At 36.1% G+C, this 14,506-nt stretch overlaps 1 pseudogene; it reads right to left on the bottom strand.

Annotated features, from left to right (window-relative positions):
* Positions 1-1,993: 1,993 nt before the first annotated feature.
* Positions 1,994-2,947, bottom strand: LOC139437909 (olfactory receptor 7A10-like; annotated as a pseudogene).
* Positions 2,948-14,506: the final 11,559 nt, after the last annotated feature.

Here is a 14,506-nt window from a genome sequence, read left to right as displayed (position 1 = left end):
CCTTCCTGGCAATGAGGGATTACTGCCAAGCACCAACTAGCAATATAACTATTAAAAGACCTTAATCAAAAGGGAGAAAATATAAAGATGAATGAGTTTATATGGCTGAGACTTCAAAGTGAATTGGGAGAGATTTTGAGAGTCCACACTTATGAACATCTCAGCAGGATCTCTTTCACTGACAAAGTAAATACTAGCCCAAATAGTGGGGCTCCTGAGTGCTCCGGAGACATCCAGAAACTAGTCAGGGCAGGTAGCTCAGGAGTTTCGTGCCTTGTCAGTGTGTCTTACTTTGGAATTTATGCTCCCCAGAGTGACAGAGTTGGACTCAGTTTTGGTTTCCCTACACAGGGCCCTTCTGTCCTTCTATTCAAGCCTATTATTAGTATTAGAGTTGGTAAATGTACATCCAAGAGACTTAAATCTTTGGACTCTATATGTGCCAGCTAGGCCTTGAATTTCAATGGATTTACAATACCTACACTTCACTTCATTGGTCTCACCCAGGACAACTAACATGTAGGTGATGTTAGACAACTACCATACCAAGGTACCAAGAAAGTCAACAACTGCAAGGAAGAGTGTCCCAACCATTGGTCCTGTGAGATGACATCCCCCTCTCAAGTACTGGTGGAGTCGACAGCATGATCCCAGAATTCTCAAGTTTGGTGAATTGACTATGGACTAAAGTAGACTTACTGATATTCTACTGTAGACTTATGATTCAAACAATAGAAGAAAGTGTATCATTGATGTGGAGGCAGTGGCTACTGTAGGTTCTGATGGCAGAGCAAGGGAAATACATGTGTACTACAGGAGCATTTTTGTGACTTGGAAATTTGCTGAATGACTTAGCAACAACAGACAAAAGTTATCATAATTCTTGACATAACCTAGAGAGTTGGGTGGGTGAGGGTGTATATTAAAATGTGAATTTTACTACACTTAATGGCAATGCTCCCAAAAGTTTTCTTCACTTATCAATGTACCTCAGTAATGAAGGATATTGTCAATGCAGGAAAATGTGGGCAGTGTGGGGAGCGTTTGGGCATTTGGGAATCCCCTATATTTTATGTGACATTTGTATGATATTATTATTTTCAAAAAAATAAAATAAATTAAATTTTAAAAATAAAATTGATTGCAGTGATAAATGCACAACTCTTTGTTTATACCAAAAGCAATTGAATGTACACTTTGTATGTATTGTATGCTATGAGATTACTGCTTAATAAAATTGGTTTCTAAAAAAAGCACTACAATCCATTTCACCAGATAGGTAGACATGAGTGTTTATAATGACATGGAGGCTTATGCAGTAACAACTTTCCTTATGTAAATCAGAACACTCCATTGAAAGAGGTATGATAGCCAGAATTTCAACCTCCTGTGTGTAGTTATATTTAATCAAGAATATACATTAGAAATTGATAAATGTAGAACTATGTGATTATACTAAATACCATTAATTGCACACTCTGGATGGATTGTATATTTTATTAAGAGTTATCAAGAAATTTGATTTTTTTTCAGAAAATAATATAAAATAGAGATATGAACATACAAGTGATAAAGTACTGCCTGATAGAGGAAAAACATAGGTTGCAACTTGTCACCTCTTTAAATTTTATGACAGTTTTGAACAAGGGCAGATAATCTAATCAGAGGAAATAAGGAGTCATAGTCATATGAGACAATGGAAGATTTCAAGCAGGAACAGGAAGAGGATCCAATAAAATAATTCAGAAAATGAAACTCATTCTTCTACACCATTGAAAAACTCATTATATATGTACATGAAGCTTGCATACTTCAAGGAGAACACTTTCATTATCAAAAACAAAATATTTCTAAAGTAACACAATATATGATTTAAAATGTTACCTCATCATATTTCAGGTTATCTTGACACTAGGCAGGTCCACATGCACTTTCTAAACAAAGAAATGAAATGTATTGCTCTGAGGGTTAGAGAGCTGCTAAAACCAATCTTTCAGCTGCTGTAAGACAAATGACACTTCAAGCCTTTCCTCCTTTTTTTTTTCAGAGCCCCCTTTATGTCTTTATTCCTCAGACTGTAGATGAAGGGGTTCAGCATGGGTGTGACCACAGTGTACATAACCGCAGCTGGTGCACCTGAATGTGTTTTGTCTGAAGCAGCAGGACTGAGGTACACTCCTATGGTTGTACAATAAAATAAGAAGACTACTGAGAGGTGAGATGCACAGGTGGAAAGTGCTTTATACTTCCCATGAGCTGATGAGATTGCACGTACAGATGAAACAATCTTAGAGTAGGAGAAAATTATCACAGCTAGGGGAACCCCACCCATCACTCCGGCTATTAAATACATTGCCAAGTAATTGAAAAAAGTGTCAGAACAGGCAAGTTGGAGCATCTGACGAAATTCACAGAAAAAGTGTGGGATTTCTTCATGTGAACAAAAGGACAGTTTTAACACCATTAACCCCTGTAAACAGGATTGCATAACCCTCATGGCCCAGGAACCTAGAACCAGCAGTACACAGAACTAGGGGTTCATGATGACCATGTAATGAAGGAGGTGACAGATGACCACAAAGCAGTCATAGGCCATTACAACCAGGAGGAAGTCATCCAACCCTGCAAAGGTCATGAAAAAGTACATCTGAGTGAGGCAGCCATCATAGGTTATGACTCTGCTCTGAGCTTGGATGTTCACCAGCATTTTTGGGACAGGGGTGGAGGATAATCCAATGTCACAAAGGGACAGGTTGGAGAGGAAGAAGTACATGGGCATGTGGAGGTGAGAGTCTGAGATGATGGCCAGGATGATGAGCAGATTCCCAGTGCAGGTGACCAGGTACATGGACAGGAACAGCCCAAAGAGGAGGGGCTGCACTTCTGGATCCTCTGTAAATCCCAGGAGAATAAATTCTGAAATTTGTGTTTCATTTCCAGGTCCCATATGGTGGATGCAACTAACAGGAATTATAAAATGAACTTGGCTATTTCTCATAGAAAGAAGCAACATTATACAAATAGAAATGCTGCAATTGTCCCTTTTTGTGAAAATTTTAATCCCTATATTATTATATGGATATCATCTCTGTAGCATTTTTCTAGTGCTACCTCTGATTAGGAATTCCAACCCCAAATCTCAGCCATTCTCAAGCATTCATGAATTCTACAGATTTTTTTAGAAATTACTTCATTTGTGGAAAAATATTGACTTGTGACTAACAGACAAATATAGTCCAAAGCAATGAGCAGAGAGTGCTCTAACTCAAAAGCCCAGCACTTAGAAGATAGAGAAATAATATATGGAAACAAAAACATAACTATATTACAAATAAGCTGATTAGAGGTGCTGTAAGGAAAAGAAAATTGATCAATATGTCAAGCCCTCAATATTAATGCATGCAACTATGAATTCAATCATTCAAAAATTGAAACTTCCTGCTTACTATAGGTTTCAAAGGGAGGGTTACTAAAGAATATGTGGAACATAGGACATTTTTAGGGCAGTGGAATTGTTCCACATGATCATGCAATGACAGGTACAGTACATTATATATTTTGTCAAAACCTATCCAAGTGTATGGTGCAAAATGTAAACCATAATATAAACTATTGACCCTGTTTAGTAGCAATGTTTCAATATGTGTTCATCATTTATAACAAAAGTACCAAACTCAAGTAAGAAGTTATTAAGAGGTTAAAATGTGAGAAGGGGAGGGGCATAGGTGGGAATGACCTATGTTTTTTCTGTGACTTTTCTGTAGACTAAAGCTTCTTTGAAAATAAATTGGAAAAATTAACACACTGGAGGAAAAGAAAGAATATATGGAAATATAAACATAATCATATTATAAACCAACTGAATACAGTTGCTTTAAGGAAAAGAAAGCAGTTAAAAACAGAAGAAATGAACGTGCCATATTTCACTCAGTGTTCAGGAAAGACCCATCTATGATGGGAAAATTGAAGAGGCACCTCAAGGAAGAGAAGGCAGGAGACATGAATATATAGATGAATTTCATGAGCAGAAGAGAGAACATACAGGACAATTCAGATTTTCTGGGTGAACAAGGAATCTAGTGTAGCAGGGAAATGAGTAAGAGGAAAGGGAAGAGAAATGATTCAAAGAAGTTTTAAGAGCAAGGCAGCCTCATTGCTGCTGAAAAATTAACCAGGAATTCCTTTAACCTTACGGTGTGCATCTCATACTTCATTGAACTGCTTGCAAAGCTGTCCCATCAAATGGAATGGAAACAGTCTAATTGGCCTTTTTTTTTCATTTTTTTTGCCTTTATTTTTTAAAATATTACATTAAAAAAATAGTAGGTAGACTTACATGTAGACTCTGTTTTGTAGGAGACATTCTTAGGAATAAATGAGCTCAGATACCCTTTTCTGAGGACTCCTCATACCCCATAAAACACACACATGCACACAAACACACACAGGATGCACATTTTGGCACCTTGGGGCTGAATTATCACCATGTTCTTCTAACACCCAGTTACACTGATTAATCCAGAACTAAATACAATCCAAGCTGACAACATCATATTTTCTATTCCCAAAATATTTAGAAATTGTCCTCTGAAACTCCAGGTGACAAGCCTTTGGACATGTTAGCATGTTGCTCACTTTTGTAGTGGTCACTTTCTGCCTTTGTTTAAAAAAAAACATAAAAATCTACTCAATAATGAGAGAGGAAAGAATTAAAAGTACTTGAGGGAAAATAAAATACATAATCTCAGTATTCCCTGAGAGATTGTGATGAGGAAAACCTTCCTTGGTTCTGATGGCATTCCAAGTCCAGTTAAATCCCCTTGAAGCCCAGAAAGACTAATCAAAGAACAAAAATGAATTCCTCCAAAAGACAAAAATAGTGATATCTTTTTACAATGCCAAGACACTTTATAGATTGAACACTACAAGTATAAACTTAACAAATGAAATAAACAAATATTCCATAATTGAATATATATAACAAATTTAAAATGTTGTGATTTTTTCAGGTGAAGTATTTGAAGTCTTTTATAATGATATTAAATAAAAAGTTTCTGGAATCAGATAACACTGATTTTGAATCTCAGATGTGCCATATATTAGGCGGTAGGTTTTGAATCTTAAGATTTTCACCTGTATAGTAGACATTATGGAATCCACCATCCTAAGGCACTTAGTACATGTTCAAACCTCAGCATCACTCCATCCTCATGGTAAGGAATTAGTTATCACTGCTGATAAGATAAATACACATTTTTCAACTGACTGCCAAATGTGTGATCATTTTGGCATCCCTGCATCTACAACCCCATTTCTGTTCTTCAGGATCCCTTCAGGAATCACATAATCTAGATTATGAAAATAATAAAGGCACCCTGGATTCATTGGAAAGAAAAAATGCCTTCCAAATGATGGAATAAGTTGATGCAATTTCAAAGGTAGATCTTACCACAAAATTCTAAAAGACAAATTATGGAAAACAGATATGAAAGACATGTGGCAATAAGTATAAAATAGCGATCTATTATTAATTTAATGGAAGCAGAAATTTTTAAGTTTGAAAAACAATGTGATAAACTTCATATGTTACACTGAAAAACATTCCCACATTTCCACAATCATGTCTATAAAGACATAGAAGAACTAATGTCAAAGAACAAAGTTGGAAAAAAAAAAGCCGCAGTTCACTGATTAGATTTTTTAAGATAAAGAAGAAAATCAGAGTAAAGAATTGAGTAAATAACTTGCAGTGAGGATAGTAAATGACCAATGAAAATACAGGGAACTTCACCTATAAAAGGATAACTGTAAAGTAAATGTTACAGTATATTCCATGACACCTCTGAAATAAAAAATAGCCTTTTTATGTGAAAATCCAGTGTAAGTGTATATATGTCTTGAGAAATGCTGTTGCAAGGAAATATCTTACTCAATTGAATATTTTCCATCACTTCAGACACTTGCTTAAATATAGCTCATGTGAATGGCTAATGCAACGCCTCACTTCATTGCACATTCTAGCATTGCTAATACTCTATTTCCCTAATTCCAACTAACTTCAGAGATTCTTGGGCAGGCATTCTGCTTTTTCTGGAACTGCTTTATCCCTGCAATTCCTTTTTCTAAATGTTCTTCCATTCCCATCACTAACTCATCCAGAATAAGCCCTGCATTGCTGACTCAAATGGACACTTCCTTTTTAAAACAATAATAATATCTTTGATCAACTGAGCAAATGGAAAACAAATGTAAGCTTTTCTCATTTCTGGAATAGGCAAGATTTATTCCCAGCCCAGATGAGCTCAAGTAAAAGCTCTTGCCTTCCATCAAACCTGAATCTTCACTGCAGGATCTGATGGCCTCCCTGACTCACCTAGATAGAATCTGTATGAAGGTCTTTCTGAGGAAGTACAAATACCTCCCTGTGTGGTTGGTGAAGTAGATTGAAGCTCTATCCTCATACAACACAGCAGAAAAGAGTCAGGCATCAATTCCTGAACCAGACTTAGGACCCCAAAAAAGCAACCATGTGCTGTCTGCTCAAAGGTTCACAAGATAAAGGATGGTAGCAGAAGAGATAGTTACAGCTTCCATATATCTGTTCATTAGGCAAAGTTCCCTCTTGTTGCTCCAATCCCTTAATAGTCATTTCCCTGTGGGACACTGATCTGGACAGAATGAAAGTTTTTCTTATTGATTCGTTATTCTCCAAAAACCAGGTTATGAATTAGGGTAAACCAGGTTTTATAACTCTTCACTGAAGAACTCTCCTCTATTCCTTATTTCTAACCTGGTAGCAACTTAACCCATCCATTAACTTAAAACTTACTCCATAAGTTAACACTGGAGGTGCAATCTTTTTTTTTTTTTTTTATTCATATTTTTTTTATTGACTTTGTAATAATATTACATTAAAAATATATATGTGAGGTCCCATTCAACCCCACCCCCCCACCCCACCTCTCCCCCCCCCAACAACACTCGTTCCCATCATCATGACACATCCATTGGATTTGGTAAGTACATCTTTGGGCACCTCTGCACCTCATAGACAATGGTCCACATCATGGCCCATACTCTCCTCCATTCCATCCAGTGGGCCCTGTGAGGATTTACAATGTCCGGTGATTACCTCTGAAGCACCATCCAGGGCAGCTCCATGTCCTAAAGATGCCTCCACCTCTCATCTCTTCCTGCCTTTCCCCATACCCATCGTCCACCATGTCCACTTTTCCCAATCCAATGCCACCTCTTCTATGTGGACATTGGATTGGTTGTGTCCATTGCACCTCTATGTTAAGAGGAGGCTCAGATTCCACCTAGATGCTGGATGCAATCCTCCCATTTTCAGTTGTAATCACTCTAGGCTCCATGGTGTGGTGGTTGTCCTTCTTCAACTCCATCTTAGCTGAGTGTGGTAAGTCCAATAGATCAGATTGTAGGTGCTGGAGTCTGTTGAGGCTCAGGACCTGGCTATCACATTGTCAGTCCAGAGATTCAAATCCCCTAAATATCTTGACTAGTCTCTTTGATTTCCAAAGCACCGACATGGGCTGAGGATACAGACATAGTAGTTGCCATCAGAAAATGTTTCTTCTCCTCTTTAATGAAGTGGATAAATATAGTCACTTGACGTAAAGCCATGGATTCATCTCTTTAGTTGTCTTTGCTATTTTAAAGCAATTAGGAATATTATGGTTGTAACACAATTAATACATGTAATATATATATGTGTGTGTGTATGTTTTGTAGAAACATGAATACAACCCAAAAGTTGGATTTTTAAAACTTGCAAGTACACAACTTACTGGTGAAAAAGTTTTCACAATATTACTCTAATAACAACATGTATTACATATAGATAACATCATACCCAAATGCAAAATCGGAAATGTATGAGAAATCATTTTCCATTCCCCTTGCCTCAATCTCATGGTAAATAGTAATCTATTATTTTTCTGTAGGAATTTGCTTCCTCTTTTTCACATGTGCAGGATCATACAACAGTTCTCTTTTATATCTGTATTATTTCACTCAGCATGATATCTTCAAGGTTTATCCATTGGGGAACATCTTATTTCATTTTCAAAAAAATTATATTGAGGTGAAATTCACATAACATAAAATAAACCATATTAAATTGAGCCATTCAGTGGCATTTACAATATTCACATTGTGTTGCAACCACCACATCTTCCTAGTGCCAAAACATTTTAATCACCATTAAAGGACATACCAGATGCATTAAGAATGTACAACCCATTCTACCCTTTTCCTAGAGCTTAGCAATCACCAATCTGCATTTTACCTCCATGGATCAATTCTAGTTATTTCATTTAAATAGAATCATATAATATTTGACTCAGTGTCGGGCTTCCTTCACTTAGCACAATGTGCCGAAGAATCACCAACATTCTAGTATATATCAGTACTTCATCTATAATGACTACAGTTGTTGAGCATCTTTTCATGTGCTTATTGGCCATTTTTCTATCTTGTTTGGAGAAATATTTTTTTCAAATCCATTGCCCATTTTTAAATTATATTGTATGTATTTTGTGGGTGAGTGATACAAATTCTGTATTTATTTTGTATATTTAACACTTATCAGTTATATGATTTCCATGTAGGTTGTCTTTTCAGTTTTTTTTAATTCAAGAAGTTATAGATTTTTTTTTACAGAAAATCATATAGAAAATAATAATTTCCCATATACCTGCTCTGTTATTAACACCTGCATTACTGTGGTACATTTGTTACAACTGATCAATTATAATAAGAATATTACCTACAGTCCATTCTTTACATTAGGGTTCAATTGTGGAGTTGTACAGTCCTATAGTTTTTTTAAAATTTTTATTCTACTAGCACATATATAACCTAAGTTATCCCCTTGTAACAGCATTCAAATATATGTAATTAAATTACTTCATACGTATTTTATATTTATACTCTGAAAGTATGGAATGTACTCCTATTTTGGAAATGTTGCCCTGGGTGCTCATTAAAAAGATACATTCTGAGGTTATGAGAATGAAATCTACTCAACGATTTCCCAGTTTTCATCTGGGTCACTTTCCTTGAGTCACATTTACTTTACTGAATTTTTCTTCTCATCCCAGTATGTATTTTTGTATTTCAATACTATAAATCATTCATCTTTGTAACTACCATATTTATTAAATATATTTCATGGAATACCTTTTTTCAAATTTTCCCTTTTAACTTTATCCTTTCTTGTGACACAGCTGACTCATTTTTTTTAATTCTCAAAGCGTTTATTATGATTATTTTCATTCATACACAACAGTAGAGAAAACAGTAATATGAACCTCACAATTTCAATGGTTGTCAATATTCCACCCTCCTGGACTCAACTATACATCCCCTCTTTGTTGTTCTTATTTATTTTCTGTGGGAGTATGTTGAAGCAAATTCAAGACATCTTAAAACTTAGCACATAAATTTTTCAGTATGTATTTCCTACTGAAAAGGACTATTATTTAGAGTAATCATATCATTTTCAGACCTAAAAAAATCATTTAACATCCAGAGTGTGTTCAATTTCCCTTGTCTCAAGAAGTCTTTATACAAAATTATTGTGCAAATCATGGTCCAAACAGGTGCACAAGTTGCAGAAGGTTGGTTGTTGTATTAGTCAGCCAAAGGGGTGCCAATGCACAATATCAGAAATGGGTTAGTTTTTATAAAGTGTATTTATTTGGGGTAGGAGCTTACAGACACCAGGCCATAAGACATAAGTTACTGCCCTCACCAAACTCTATTTCCATGTGTTGGAGCAAGAAGACTGCTGATGTCTATGAGGATTCAGGCTTCCAGGATTCCTCCCTTCCAGGGTCTTCTTTCTCCCTGGGTTCAAGGTCTGTTTCTTCCCAGGGCTTGTTTCTTCCTGGGTCTAGCTTCTCATTCATCTGTGAGCTTACTTCCCAGGGCTCCAGCTTAAGAGTTCAGCATCAAACTCCAACATAAAAAACCATCAACTCTATTCATGCCGTAGATATTTTCTGTAAGTCCCAACCCACCAAGGGTGGGGACTCACCACCTAATCATACCTCAATCATGCACAGGTACAGATCAGACTACAAACATAATCCAATATCTATTTTTGGAATTAATAACCATATCAAACTGCTATAGCCACTCTCTTAAATCTTCTTTTCCACCCTAATAAAAACTTAAAATTATGCCCTTCTTCAACTCCCTGTTAGCTGGCTGGGGTAAGTCCAATAATACAGAGGGTAGGAGTTACAAGTCTGATGAGGTTCAGGGCCCAGTTGTCACATGGACAGTCCAGATTTTCAGGTATGCTGAATATACACCAACCCTAGCACCAACCGCAGGTCCAGTAAAGTGACAGAAGAGACATGTGTAGAAAGGTCACACCTGAGTCCAACTCCATCACATTCAGGAACACAAACTCCAAAGTAGGGCCAATTGACATGGCACTGAACTCCAGAGCCACCTGCCGTGACCATAGAATCTGTGGGTCTCTGTTCCCTTCAGCAGAACCAGCACCTGGGTTGTATCTACTTTGGCTGTATCGGATACCCTGCTGAGGTGTGCATAAGCATGACCCCTCTGTTGACATCCCAACTCTTTTTTGGAGATTCATAATGGAGTGGATATAATCATCCTTGTGTCCACAGGATGGAGGAATAGTGTATGGATTAGAGTGGACTTACTGATATTCTACTATGGAACGATTGTGATTAGTAATGGGAAAAAATTTTTGCATTGATGTAGAGAAAGAGGTAGCTCCAAGTCCTGAAAATGCACCCATATCATGTCTTGTCTTCCCTCACACTAACCTTAGCAGCTACCTTGCCCATCCTTTGGTGATGCCAAGAGTGATTAGTGCGTCAGTGCGTCAGTGGAGTGTCATCCTGTCATCGATATTAATAAACCCTATCACCCTTTCTTATCAGAGTTTTAGGAGCTTTTGTTCATCATTATTTGTATCCATTACTTCATCACTTAGCTCCCAAGTCCTTTTCAATAAACCACAATTGGCATGGAGGCCTTGCTAACTGGAAAATGGTGCTTCATGTTAATTCTCCACATTTCCCGACCTAATACCTGGAACCAGTCATTTCCCCAAGGATCCTTGTTTCCTTTTAGTAAGAGACATTATTTAGAGACTACAATCTCTGGCACTAAGTTTGCTTATTGTTAATGGGTTGTCATAATATTTAGGCTTTTTCAGTGGATCTAGCTAGGAAATATTATTTTAGAAAAGGAAAATTCATGAGTTCTTTTTGCTATTTCTAATTAAAATGAAAGATTACAGGGTAAGATACTTCTTTGATTTTACATTTTCCTCTGTGTTGGTTTGGAGCTATATACCTCCAAAAAAAAACAAGTACGTAAACTTAATCCATTCCTGTGGTTGTGAACCCACTGTAATTTAGTTGGAATCATGATGGCTCATTACTCCATTACTGAAGTTCTTACAAGGAATGGCACAGAGATAAAAGCACAGGGAAAGCAGCCAGTGCTGTACATCAAAGGAATCCTGAGAAGTGAGGAGAGGCTTCATGTGTGTTTTGATGTGCCAGAATAGCTAAGAATCAAGGATTCTTGATAGTGAGTCTGAGAGCCCCAGCCTTGGGAGAGAAAGCACTGTCTGGATAACACCTTGATTTTGGACTTTCCATAGCCTCAAAACCATGAGAAAATAAATTCCTGTTGTTCAAGTGAAAATAAATTTAAAAAGATCTTAATACAGATTTCATGTTGAAATAGTATTTGTTGAATGGAGGGACAGATTTATTGGTGAATGGGTAAATGAACATTGGAGTCTGGACCTGAAAAATACAGATATATTCAGTTTCTGAAAGTCCTTCACCTGGAAAAGAACTTCAAATAATGACTAAAAATGACCACACTTCCTATTGTTAGCAATGTTTAATTTTTTAATACCGATTATCGGATTTAATTTTTGTAACTCTGATGAAATTTGTATCATTTTTCCTTTGTTACAGATGAAAAAGGAAAGACAGCAATTTGGTAATTAGATCAATATCACAGTGGAGGTGAAGAGGCAGAGGCAAGGTTCAATTGAGCCTGTCTAAAGTGTGGACATTTCCTAAGGCATAATGTTGTTTTCAGCCCAGTGGAATGTGACAGTAATAGTTAAACCTCAAGGTACTCTGGAGAGATTTTGAATTTAAACTCCTACTTCTAGATAGATACTTCCAAAAGAAGGAATTTTCAGTCTCTGGTGAATGCAGCCTGAAAACAAACCAAACAAAAGGGTAAATACCCTTATTCAACAAGTCATCTTCCTTTGGTAATTCAGTTTTATATTTTAACATATTCTCTCCACCTCTGGGCATTTGTAATTTATCTGTCAAATTTCCTATTGGGAAATTAGTTTCCCTGGTTATTATCGTTGCCCTTCCATTGATTGTTAGTGAATCTGAGAATCTTTTTTCATGGGCATTGTTGGAGGCGCACTATTCTGTTATCCTTCCATATGCTACATATTTGGCCACAGAGATGTATTCTGCAGTCATTTATAGTAACTATTTAAAAACATGTATGGTCTTATTTTAAAACAGAATTACAAATATAATGTTACATAAATCATCCATACAAATAAGAATATACAATTAATGATTCCATTTCTATAAATATCAGAAACACAAATAAAACATCTGGTGTTAATATTCTGAAACTTGGTTTGCCTAAGGGTGGAATGGATAACAGTAACTTGGCAGAGATCCTCATTGGCTGGCCATATTTTGTTTTTTGGTGGGTTCTGATTACATTGACTAAGTTCGTTATTTTTATTATTTTAAATATTCTTTGAGCTTATGGCACTTTTCCTCATACGTTATACTTCACTAAAGGGAATTTTGAAGGAGACCCATTCAGCGCTTCTCTTTTTATGACATCACTTAATCTCTTCCAAGTCTTTTTTCCTAGAATGTGAATTAAGTTTCTGCAAGTACAGCAGCTAGACTGTGGCTACGAGGTTAAAAAGCACATATTCAGTAAACTAAAAGAAGATAGATTTCTTACTAATATCATTAAGCTACCGTCACAACCCTGGACTCTATAATTTTAGACCTGTGTGGAATGGATAAATAAATCCCTAAAATTTTTAGCATTTCATTTTATCCACCTATCTGTTAATTGCATTTGATTGACAAACCTGGCTAGATAAACTAGGTACACTGTTCTGATATATTTTAGTTGTTTTTTTTTTTTCCAAATGACCCACTATTAACTGAGCTGCATAAGGATAAAATAGGTTCCATATCATTTTGTAATATTCAGACCAGTGCTATTCCATTTTATCCTTTGATCATTTCTGCACATGAAGAAATGCCAAAGAGAAAGTAGATGACAGCTAGAAGAGAGCTACAAAAATAAGCAAAGTCGCAAGACTCTGCCATTTTAGAGCCAGTAACTGAACTGATACATGTTTATAAGCTTATATGAGGTCTGTTAGGACAGGAAAGCTTCTTGACCTGCAAAGCGATATATAAATGCAGACAATCAGGAATCTGAGCTATGACAAATATCATTTCCACCATGATCATCAACTGGATATTGAATAAGTCCATGTATGTGATGGATAATAGGGTGGGTCATCTTGCCTGCTGGACATCAGTCTTAGAATTTATTTTTAGACTGATGTCCAGTCTAAAAATTTATTTTTCCCCAACCAACCTTATTATTATTAGTTTTATATCATTTATATAAGAACATACATAATTAAATAAGTATATAGTAAAAATTATGAACTTATAAAGCAAACATGCAAATCATTATATAGGGGCCCCATATATCAACCCTCCACCAAAACCTTGAGTTGTTGTGAGACATTTGTTACAAATTATGAAAGAATATTGTCAAAATTTTACTACTAATTATAAGCCTTATCTTACATTTGGAAAATTTTTCCCCCAACAAACCCTACTAATATTTTTAAAAATATTTTTTATGACAGAAGTTGTAAACTTATAAAACAATCATGCACATGTGCAGAATTCCCAAACAACACCCCTCCATCAACATACCATACTATGGTGGAACATTTGCTAGAGATAAGATAATATGATCTGATTGTTACCATATTCAATAGTGTAAATATGGCTCACATTCTCCATACTGCCTCATTATCAATACATCTTTCACATAGATGGAAGAATATTACATTTTTACTAGTAACCACAGTCCACAAGTCACTCCAGCTCAATTTTCCCATGCTTTTCCACATTACCAACACCATAGAATAGTGATGTATTTGTACTCTAGCTCACAAAGGACACTATTGCATCTGTACCATCAACCAGAATTCTCATCCACCTCTTGGTTTACTGTGATATTCAGTTCCTAGATTATTCTCTAGCATTCTGTCAATTGCATTTTACAGCCCTAAGTTACCATTTTCAGCCACATCCACATTTATAAACTAGCTGTTACTCGTTATGTTTCAACATCGTTATGTTTCAACATACATTTCCATATTTTTACA

Source organism: Dasypus novemcinctus, chromosome 30, assembly GCF_030445035.2.
Source record: "Dasypus novemcinctus isolate mDasNov1 chromosome 30, mDasNov1.1.hap2, whole genome shotgun sequence".
NCBI classification, from domain to species: domain Eukaryota; kingdom Metazoa; phylum Chordata; class Mammalia; order Cingulata; family Dasypodidae; genus Dasypus; species Dasypus novemcinctus.
The sequence above is the reverse complement of the archived record's forward strand: the minus strand, read 5'-3'. Positions and strand labels throughout refer to the sequence as shown.